This window comes from Rhinoderma darwinii, chromosome 3 (assembly GCF_050947455.1).
Source record: "Rhinoderma darwinii isolate aRhiDar2 chromosome 3, aRhiDar2.hap1, whole genome shotgun sequence".
Lineage (NCBI taxonomy): Eukaryota > Metazoa > Chordata > Amphibia > Anura > Rhinodermatidae > Rhinoderma > Rhinoderma darwinii.
Window position 1 is genome coordinate 202,206,605 of NC_134689.1, and position 12,436 is coordinate 202,219,040.

Sequence of the window (12,436 nt, forward strand, 5' to 3'; positions counted from 1 at the left end):
CATTTACCTGTAAAACATCTCACATTTTCAAAAATAATGTTTAGGCAGCACCATAGCACGTGCCTCATGTGTGAAAACAAAAACAAAACAATTGTAATTAGTTATTCAATAACACAGAAAATAATATATCTGGTAATATTAATTACTGAAAACCAATAAGCTGTACATAAGAATAGGGAACAGAGGGGGCACATACATTTTCAAGACCCCGTGTCTCACAATATCTGTATTTTAATTAATTTGAATCAACATCATCACATTCCAACATTAACCCGTTAGTGACCGGCCCATCGTGTTTCTACGTCGGTCACTAACGGGCCTTATTCCGATGCCATAGACTTTTTACGTCGCGGCATCGGAATAAGTTTACAGAGCAGGGAGCTGTCAAATCTCCCTGCTCTCAGCTGCTAGAGGCAGCTGAGAGCAGGGAGCGTCCCTGCTCTGCCGTGTGAGATCGATATTAGTATCGATCTCACACTTTTAAACCCTCAGATGCGGTGCGCAACAGCGAGCACCGCATCTGAGTGGTTTTTTGAGAGAGGGAGGGAGCTCCCTCTCTCCCCCACCGACACCCGGCGATACGATCGCAGAGTGTCTATGTCTCTAATGGCAGCCGGGGGTCTAATAACGGCCCCCAGGTCTGCCTGGAGTGAATGCCTGCTAGATCATGCCGCAGGCATGACCTAGCAGATGCCTGTCCGTGTTAAACGGCCAGGCAGTAATACACTGCAATACAAAAGTATTTCAGTGTATTATAAATGCGATCGCAGAATCTCATATTATAGTCCCCTAATGGGACTAGTAAAAAAGTGAAAAAAAAGTTTAATAAAGTTAATTTAAAAAAAAATGTGAAAAAAAATGAAAAACCCAGCTTTTCCCCTTACAAACTGCTTTACTATTAAAAAAACTAAATAAAGTTAAAAAGTTACACATATTTGGTATTGCCGCGTCCGTAACGACCCCGACTATAAATCTATTACATTATTTAACCCGCACGGTGAACGCCGTAAAAAAAATAATAAAAAACTATGGAAAAATTGCTGTTTTCTGTGAATACTGACTTTAAAAAAATGTGATAAAAAGTGATCAAAAAGTCGCATCTACTCCAAAATGGTACCAATAAAAACTACAAGTCGTCCCGCAAAAAAAAAGCCCTCATACAACCGCATCGGTGTAAAAATAAAAACGTTACGGCTCTTCAAATATGGAGACACAAAAACAAATCATTTAGAAAAAAAAGCGTTTTTGCTGTGTAAAAGTAGTAAAACATTCAAAAACGATACAAATTTGGTATCGTTGCAATCGTAACAACCCGCTGAATAAAGTTATTGTGTTATTTATACCACACGGTAAACGGCGTAGATTTAGGACGCAAAAAAGCGTGGCGAAATTTCACATTTTTTTCTATTCCTTCCCAAAAAAAAGTTAAAAAAAGTTAATCAATAAATAATATGTCCCCCAAAATGGTGCTATTAAAAAATACAACTCGTCCCGCAAAAAACAAGACCTTATACAGCTATGTCGACGCAAAAATAAAAACGTTATAGCTCTTGGAATGCGACGATTGAAAAACGTAAAAAAGAGCCTGGTCATTAAGGTCCAAAATAGGCTGGTCATTAAGGGGTTAAATCTTATCACATCATAACACATAAATCTGCAGCGTAAATTTTATCTTTTTATAGACAGATCCAGCCGGCTGTAATATTTTTCCCGCTTGGTGTAGTTACAGACGACTGCGCGTGCGCGAAGATAAGAAACATTCCATTACGGATTTTTAACCCCATACACAAAACACTAGGAATTTTAGACATTACTGCTGTTCAAGATAAGAACATACAATATAGATCTGCTTTATAGTGTGGCCGTTAGTTTCAAACTTCAGACATGTTACATTACACACATCACACAGATGTCTCATACATCACACATGTTACATTACACACATCACACAGATGTCTCATACATCACACATGTTACATTACACTCCCCCCGTTCTGACCCACGTTAGTCACTGCAATGTACCCGGCTGCTCCGTTTTCTTCACTCCTCCTATCAAAATGTACACCTTTTTCCAAATTGTTCTTTCTCACATCATCTTACTTGTAACCACCTGTAATCACCTGCTTTGTCATTTTAACTTATGCCTTGTCCTGGCCACTCCACTCCCTTTCTCAACTTTCCACAAACCATACTATTTATCACATGCAAACATCCCATCGTACGGCTGCCAGCCTCTTCAACAATCTTGGTTACAGTGTGTTATTTTGCCTTCACATACTTTACAAACCTCCATTGAATCAAACAGGAGTTGGTCACATTAATTTCAAACATCTACAAACCCCTCACTGCCGGGGTATAGCTTTTGGTACTACAATCCTTTCATTTCAAATACTTCACATGTGAGTTACGACTTCTCTCCTGCTACGTCACTGCATTCCAAGGGGGGGGAGTCTTACACTTCTCACAATTTTTTTTCCCTCTGGTTAACAATATAATTGCTGGCAAAAATTCTCTCATGTATTTCATATCAACAGTTCAAGATCACGTACGCACCTCTGCAACCTTTCATTACACAAAAAGTTTCAACATACCTTTTTTGGATTCATCTTTCATACCACTGCTGGATAAAGTGCCAGCTAAATTTTGAGGCTTACGCAATACATGTGTGAATGGTGTAAGAATAAGCTCCTTACCTACCGCGGTTTTTTGTAATTCACAGATGCAAAGCCAGACCTCTCCATCAGACCAGCAAACTCCCGGGTTTCTTTATCTTTTATTTTTATTATACTGAAATTTAGACAAGTCCAACAGACATGCACGCTCATGCAAACAACTTCTAATACTACTCTTCTGGGTCTCTTTTCAACCCTAAAAATCAAACAACTAAACTGGGTATCTTTTCAGCCCTAAAAGTAACTGGGTATCCTTTCAACCCTAAAAATAACTGGGTATCCTTTCAACCCTAAAAGTAACTGGGTATCCTTTCAACCCTAAAAATAACTGGGTATCTTTTCAACCCTAAAAGTAACTGGGTATCCTTTCAACCCTAAAAATAACTGGGTATCTTTTCAACCCTAAAAGTAACTGGGTATCTTTTCAACCCTAAAAGTAACTAACAACTAAACTGGGTATCCTTTCAACCCTAAAAATAACTGGGTATCTTTTCAACCCTAAACAACTAAACTGACTTCTAACAGGAGTTTCCTCTTTGAGCAGCACTTTCCAACACGCACACACACACAAAATAGATTAGTAGTATACCAATTATCCCTGCACAAAGCAATCCCCCTGTAACACGGTCAATGCCGTTTCTCTTTCACACAAACTGAGATGGAAGTCAGGCACTTACTTTCTAAGGGAGTACAGGGTTCTGGAACTGCGGCTTCATACCTTACTCCCTAAGGTGGAGCCTTAGTCATCCGAAAATAGGGGGGGCCAGACGGGGAGATGCAGAGCAAAATGTGAGAATCAAATCTTCTTACATTATGCTGCAGCTTTTGGTCTACACGTTCCCGTCCGGTCTCCTCTGCCTGGTTCGGGTGGTCTCTGGGTCCTAGTGCCGCAGTCCCTGTTCGGGCGCCAAAAACTGTGAGTGCAATTTAGCATCCCACTACGCCTTGAGTTCCATCCAGCTCCAAATTAGCTTTTAAAAATCAATTTATGAGTACGAGCAGCTCGGAGTAGCAAAAACACACAGACACGTTTCTGTATGAAAATGCTTCTACTTTATTCTTATCAGCACGGATATTTATAACAAAATTGCAACAACAAATGAGTCAGAAAGTTTAGATAAAGTTCCACAACTTAATTGGCTCTTAGGGGGGCCGTTCCCTCATCTTCCCAATTATTGCTGCGTAGTGCTTTGCACACAGCACTATGATTCTCCATTTTAATTCTTATTATTGCTGCGTAGTGTTTTGCACACGGCACTACGCCTTAAAGTCCCAGAGCACCTACCTTCTAATATAACTAACTTGTACAAGCATATAAGGATATAAGTATATAAGATATACAGTAAGTCTAAAACACTTTGGAAAATATTTTTGCTTTCACAGTTCCTTTTAATGTCCAGGGTGTGCTGGGATAGGTTGGAGTCAATATTCCTGGTGCGCACGTTAGCACTTTATGAATGGGGCGAGCATGCGCGTGCACCCTACGGGCACAGAGTGGTGGTGAAGAGAGCAGAAAGCAGTGCAGGGAGATGCCGGTGCAGAGAATAACGAGGCTGGCGTCTGCTGGGGTGAGTGAGAGCAGCGGCCGCCGGCGTAGGTTGTGTACGGACTAAATACATAAATTACCTTCTAAACGTGAATATGATAATCTGTCCAAAAGAACAGCGTCTAGCATTGAGACAATTAAGGGACATGAAGGATGTTGTGTTAAAACCCTGCGGACAAAGGGGGTAATGTGGTTGTGTGGCCTGTTGAATCCTATGATGGTGAAGTGAATAGGCAATTGAGGGATATGAATTGTTATGAGAAAATTCCACAGAACCCTACTGAGAAATTTAAAACTGAACTGCTCTGTATTCTTGAAGAGGCTTTTAATCAAGGTACTATTACAAAAACAATTCTGGAGGGGCTCAAAGTACAGTTTCCAATTACACCTACTCTATACTTTTAACTGAACATCCCCAAGGATCTGGTCAAATGCCAAAGACACCCCATAGTTTCGGGCTGTGGGAGTCTGTGAGCCTGTTTGCCGTTTCCTGGACTATTATTTGAAACCTAGTGTAGAGAGCCTACCCTCGTATGTCTGGGACTCTAATGATGTCCTTAGATAACTGGATGGCATAGTGATAGAAGATGACATTTACTTGGTATCCTGTGATGTAGAGTCCTTGTATACCTGTATTTAACATAGCCTGCAGTCAGGTTTTTTTTTTGGGAAATGAGGAACCTGGACAGGGACCTCATTGATTTATTAGCGATACTGATGAAATTTGTCCTTTGTCATAATTATTTCATCTTCAAGGACAAATATTACTTGCAGTGAAGAGGAATGTGCCACATGTGCCACCTCATAAGCTAACTTCTTCTTGGGTTTTTGGAAACAAGAGGTGCTACAAATCATCATGGATAGTCGTAGTGGACAGGTAGTGGCATGGATGCGATTCATTAACTACATTCTTTTTGTCAGGCAGGGATCACGTGAGAAGTTATTGCTTCGTTTTGACAGAAGCAATACCGTAGTCGACTACGGTGTTCATTTAGTCAAAACGACGGAACCCTTGCACAACTGAGACAAACAGAAACCATCTGCACTGGAAATCAATGGTGATGCAAACTGAAACCTATGGATTCCGTTTGTTTCAGTCATGGTTCCGTCCTGATGGGAAGCTCCGACGGAACGCCAAAACGGTACCCTGACGCAGATGTGAATGAAGCCTAACATGGATAGTTACTTTATTAATCATGCATAATATATCCAGCTGGCTTTATTTTTATTTTCATCAGATATGATAATTTCTGAACTAGAATTAGCCACACATTTAGACCCTGCCGTAGTCTGTTTCTATAAAGTTTCCCCACTTCCCCCTCCACCTCCGAACCCCTTGAGAGAGCAGACGGCAAAACGCGCATCAGGGTCCTGAGGTGGTGGTCTCTAGAGATATCATTTGGAACTTGTCCTATTATGGGTCAGTAGATGTATTGGCACACTATGTGCTTATTTAGCATATGTGTGCTTAAGTAATGGTTATCCTATGTATTGTTAACATTGACATTTATACATGAACTAGGGTTTCTTGCACCTCGCTTAGGGCTGGGCCTGTATTTATATATTTACCCACCAATGGTTTTTTGGCTGTATTGTCGTGGCACTTTTTATTTCTCAGCGTATGTATTTTTGGACCTATGTAACCTATGACCATTTCTATTTTGAACCTTGACCCCCACCTCAGTTTGGTTTTTATGTATTTCAATTGTTTTTATTGAGACAGTTGCTGTCCATATTTTCTATTTGATTCAATAAAGATATATTGCATTAATATGCGTTGGACTATTATATGGATTTTGATGTATACATTGAGGTGTTTATCTTATTGGTATACCATGGTATGTACCTAAAGAGCGACATTGTATTATTTTTTTTGGTTTAACCTTCAGCACAAAGACTGCAACTAGGTCCTATTATTCACCAAGATGTACGACTGCAGTTGTCGCCTACCTTTAGGTTTACTGTTATGTATCTTGAGAAATGCAAAGGTTTGGAGGGCAATAACAGGTAGTGACTTGAAGAAAAGCTTTCCTGCTCACTCAGTCTCCCCAGTAGTAGAAATTTGTTATTTGTACATATATATCCAGTAATAATGTGCGTATATACAGTGATTGGCAACAGAATTCATCCCCCCTTCCCTCTTCTGTGTTCTTCCTGTTTCCCTGCATTATAACCTTAAATTCAAATGAATTTTTGGGGGCTTTATACCATTCGATTTACACAAAATGCCTACCTTTTCGAAGGTGCAAAATATTTTTACGGTTTCACAAACAGTAATTAAGAAATAACTGGGAAATCTAATGTGCAGAAGTATTTACAAATCTCAATACTTTGTGCACCTTTTGCTGAAATTACAGTTGCAAGTCTCTTAGGGTATGTTTCTATTAGCTCAGCACATCTAGATACTGGGATTTTTGCCCAATCTTCCAGACCAAATTGCTCTAACTCCTTCAAGTTAGAGAAGTTTTGTTGTGTCTTCAAGTCATGCGACAGATTCTCTATTGGATTGAGGTCTGGGCTTTGACTAGGCCATTCCAATAAATTTAATTGTTTCCCCTTCAATACTCCAGTGTAGCTTTAACAGTATGTTTAGGGTCATTGTCCTGCTGGAAGGTGAATCTCCGTCCCAGTTTCAAATCTCTGGCAGACTGAAACAGGTTTTGCTCAAAAATTGCACTGTATATACTGTCATCCATCTTTCCTTCAATCCTGACCAGTTTTCCAGTCCCTGACAATAAACAGCCTCCCCACAGCATGAAATGGTGTTCTTGGGCTGATGGAAAGTGTTGAGTTTGCGCCATACATAGCACTTCCCATAATGGCCAAAAAGTTAAATTTTTGTCTCATTAAGAGAACCTTTTTCCATGTGTTTCGGGAGTCTGACACAAGCTGATTGGTGAACTTCATACGTGTTTTGTATATTTTTTAAGACTACTTTTTTCTGGCCATTTTTCCATAAATTACTACTCTGTGAAGTGTACAGCTTACACTTCACAGTGGTCCTATGGATAGATATTTCCGTTTCTGGCGTGAATTTTTTAAAGCTCTTTCAATGTTATCGTTTGTGTCATTTTTGAATCTCTGATTAATGCCCTCCTTACCCGATCTTTTATTTTTGGTGAATGGCTTTCTCTTGTACACTTTGTAGTTGTGACATATTCTTTTTTTCTTATATTGCAATAAATCATGCTCCATGAGATGTTCAATGTTTGTGATATTTTTTATAACCCAACTCTGATCTATACTTCTCTACAACTTTGTCTGTGTCCTGTTGGATAGCTCCTTGGTCTTCATGCTGCTTGCTTAGTGGTGTTACAGACTCCGGGGCCTTTCAGAAAAGGTGTATTTATACTGACATTATGTGACAGATTATGTGACACTTTCATTGCACACAGGAGGGCCTTCTTCAACTAATTACGTGATGTCTGAAGTTAATAAGTTTAACCAGACCTTATTTACAAGTTTAATAGCAAAACATGCACTTACAGCTTTTTAGAATTTTTTGTTAAACAACTTATTTTATTTCTTTCCACTGAAACAATTTGGACTATTTTGTCAGATTCACTACATACTGTAAAATCAAACTTAAAATCTATTTTAATTTTAGGTTTTAATGCAACAAAACAGGAAAAATACCAAGGGGTGAATACTCTTGCAAGGCATTGTATTTGTGTATTTATTTTTGGTAGGACAAGCAGTGTCACAATTTATGAATAAAAAAAAATCTATATCTGTATTTCCCCCCTTTAAATATTTTATGAATGGATGCTAAATCCAGCGTGGTGTTGAAGTCTGACTAGAGGAAACATGGAAAGAGTCCAGCAGCTGGAGTGAAATTGTTGTGTTTCAGATGGACATATTGTGCTAGCATTCCAAACAATTTGACCCAGTCACATCAAGTTGCTTACCTTTGGCAGATGTTCCAAAGGAGTATGCCTTATTTTGTACAAGAAGTACAATATGAAAGGACACTTTATATTTGAATTCAAGAGAGTTTGCAGTAGGGGCTTGAGCACCAGCGTTTCTGAATAGACACAGGTTTAATGACAGCATAAACTTAAATAGGGCAAGAAGAGTCTTGTATCAGTCATAACACTTTCTTTAGTAGAGCAGATGTGGGGCTTGATAGCAACATCACTAAAGGAAGACTCAATTTTTGGGGAAACTATAAGAGCACTATGGATTCTATACATTTTCAGATGTAGGTCATTAGTGTTAGGAAGTAGGCTCTCGCTGAAGGCTTTTCCTACACCGTCAAGTATAGTCTTAGGTAGAGACTGGATTTGAAAATTCAAAGAGCATAATTGATTCTCAAGGTACCCAATTTTATAGTTAGCCATGACCAGCTGAGTCTTCCGTCATTGCCAGTTGCACCATGTTTAAGGTCAATAAACATAAGGAATATGTGTATTTATGGTTTTCATAGCTTATTACTGTCAACGGTGGATGACAATGTACTAGTTCCCAAAGCATATTTTGGACTTTGAACAGCATTTTACAGCATTAATCTATATAAAATGTTGAGCAACTTTGGAAACGCATTGCATCTTGTACTGATCAGTTACATTCAGTGCTACATTCTGATGGAGTTTAAATCTCCTAGCATTCCTTACTGTCTCAGTGTCTACTCTGTGATTTTTAGTAGCCAGCTTTTTTATAACAGCAATTAAAATAATTTGCTTCTTGGTTATTTAGGTGAAATATACATGTTTATTGTGTTAAAATCAAAGTTTAAAAACCCTAAGAAAGCATAGTCCAATTAAAATGTAAATGTTCAAATTACATCTAATTAAAAATAAAAGTGTCCTTCTTGACTTGATATATTGCTTCTCGCTGGGTCAAACTTTATATTTAATTACTAATTATAATAATAAAAATAATAATAATAATAATAATGACATTTTTGCCAAGATTTTCATTTACCCAAAACTATCAGCTAACTATCCTATGTTAGGGAAGACAACCAGTAGAATAATTTATTTCCAAGAGACTTGGCAGCCATTTGTCTTACTCCGTCTAATACAAGAACATTCCTATTCGGTCAAGCTAAGTCGGAATGGCAGAAGGTTTACTGTTCTAACCCTTAAAATGTATCCATTGGCTAAAATTACATTTACTTTTTGTAAACTTGCAATCAAAGTCAAAGTAAATGAAAACCGTTATGAGAAGAACATTAGTACATTTTAAGAAGTGTGCTATAGGCAAAGTATTAATATGAAGTGTGTGTCACGAAGGGTCTGTGGACCCACTGGGCTGTACCGCCTTGGCGGTAAGGCAGCTGGCCAACAGGGAGCAGGTTAATGTCTATAGTTCTATAGGTACCTGTGGCAGCTCAGACAGCAGCAGGGCAGGCTCGGCTGGGACTAGGTAGCAGGCGGACGTGAGGTGAGGTGAAGCAGGTCAGACGTGGATGCAGCACGGCACGACTTTGGCACAGCTCAGTGCTAGACCAGGAAGGTATGGATTGCTAGGAACAGGAACTGGAAACAAGTATAGGTACTGGGACAGGGACTGGAACAGGAAACACACTAGGAGGCCATCGCATAGACAAACTAGGGAACACAACAATGCTCAGGCATAGAACTAGGGGGCTGGACCCCTCTTATAGTCCAGGGTACTCACGGCTCAAAGTTGATCCATGAGGTCCGGTGCGCGCGCTGCCCCTTTAAGAGCGGGCACGAGCGTGCGCGCGCACCCTACGGGATCTGGCAGAGGTGAGTGGACGCGAGCGCTGGCGTCTCCTGAGGAGGAGGCTGGGGCCAGCGCTTGCCGACTCATGGCTGTGGCTGTCAGGGGGAGGTTGGAGCTGACAGCCCGCAGCAACGGACATAGTGTGTTTCAAATTGAAAACTGTATTAAATTAATGATTGAAGAATATAATGTCATGTAATCTTCCAGATAAGTGAATGGCAATGCTTTAAGAAAATATTTCTTCAATCTGTAATAAACAGAGCTTAAAATATTTTATTTTTAAGTGTATATCCTGGTAGATCTTATTGCAGATTAAACGCATATCCCCTCACCAACTCTTTTATAAGTTTACCTAGATCCCCAAACAGACAGTTTATTACATCTAAATCCAATAAGCTATGAAGCCATAATTGTAAGTGTATTCTACAGAGGAGGAAATCCAGCAGAAAAAAAAAAGAGACAGGCTTGACAAAGATTCCATTAAGCTGGATCGAAACGTTGCCTGCCTGTGGTGTGAGTGAAACACATCACCGTTTTCATTCACTACTTTGGAGTGCTGTCTCTTTTTTTGTCTGATATATATATACATCTTAAATTGATGGGCCCACAGTACAGTGGTCCTTGTCATACTGTATTTCATTTCACCTTTTATTAATCGGGGATATAGGTGGAGGCATGCTTATGGAACAGGTGAGCATCATAATTTCATGAAAAAGATTTTAAAAAAACTCTCCCACATAAGTCAAAGCAATAATAAAACACATTGTCATCTTTATTTCTAACCTAGGTGAAAAATTCTAAAAAGACAATGGTTCTAGAATTGTTTTATTATGTCTTTTGTATGTGTGGTATTTGTTATTATTCTCACTGAAATGAAAACATTCAATAACAATCTTTAGGCTATGTTCACACGGGGTCTTTTGCCGAGTTTTTTGACGCGGAAACCGCGTCGCAAAACTCGGCAGAAACGGCCCGAGAACGCCTCCCATTGATTTCAATGGGAGGCGTCGGCGTCTTTTTCCCGCGAGCAGTAAAACTGCCTCGCGGGAAAAAGAAGCGACATGCCCTATCTTCGGGCGCTTCCGCCTCCGACCTCCCATTGACTTCAATGGGAGGCAGGAGAAAGCGTGTTTTCTGCCCGCGGCGCTCAATGGCCGCGGGCGAAAAACGGCGCGATCATTGCTATTCACACGGAGTATTTTGGGGGAGGAATATCTGCCTCAAAATTCCGTTTGGAGCTTTGAGGCAGATATTCCTCCCCCAAAATACTCCGTGTGAACATAGCCTTACTAACATTGTTTATACTGTAATTTGTATTCTTCCAAAGCCACAAATATATTTTATATCATGGGGGAAACATAATAGAAGAAGCCATGTAGATAAAATTAAGAGCATACAGTATTTCAGATTTACAGTTTACATATAGAATGACCTTTCTTTTAAATAGATCTGCTTGGGAAGTGCTGTAATTATCTGTGATTATGTGTTTGCCTTATGAAAACATGGCAATTGACAAGTATAATTGCCATGCATATAGAAAATTATTCACCTCTTTGTCTGTGACAAATGAAATACAATACAATTGTATAACATATTGTAATACTTCACATATCTGTACAAAATATGTCCTTTTTCCTGCCATGAATGTGTAACAGACATTATATAGTCCATTATATACTCCATGGAATATAATTTTACATATGTCATATTTTATATAATATGATGAATTAGAGTCAAATAATTAGACCGTGATATGGATGAGGAACCTAAGTGTAATAATGCCCTTTAACCCTTTTTATAACTGGAGTTGATTTGGGCCTTGATAGCCTGGAGCAAAATGTATCCTTTTGGAATGCTGATAGGACTACGCAGGCTAAGGGCTTATTTAGACGAATGTGTAATACGTCCGTGCAACGCGCGTGATTTTCACGCGCCTCGCACCGACCTATGTTAGTCTATGGGGCCGTGCAGATTGTCCGTGAGTTTCATGCAGCGTGTGTCCGCTGCGTAAAACTCACGACATGTCCTATATTTGTGCGTTGTCCGCGCATCACGCACCCATTGAAGTCAATGGGTGCGTGAAAATCACGCGCAGCATACGGAAGCACTTCCGTGTGACGAGCGTGATTCGCGCAACAGCAGTAAAAAGTATGAATGAAAACAGAAAAGCACCAAGTGCTTTTCTGTTTACAAACATACGGAGTGTCATAATGATGGCGGCTGCGCGAAAATCATGCAGCCACGCATCATACGCTGCTGACACATGGAGCTGTTATGGACCTTTTGCGCGCACAAAACACAGCGTTTTTTGCACGCGCAAAACGCACACGCTCGTGTAAATCCGGCCTAAGACTGCACACAGACTTTTTGTAGTAGGATTTTTTTCTATATAGTGAACAAAAACCATTACGAGCAATTTAAAATAGATTTCCAAGCAATTCTCATGTTACTTTATGGAGGAAACAAATAGGTATTACTTTTTCAATTTGTTCAGAATCTTGGCAAATCACTAGCGACACTCTTTAAG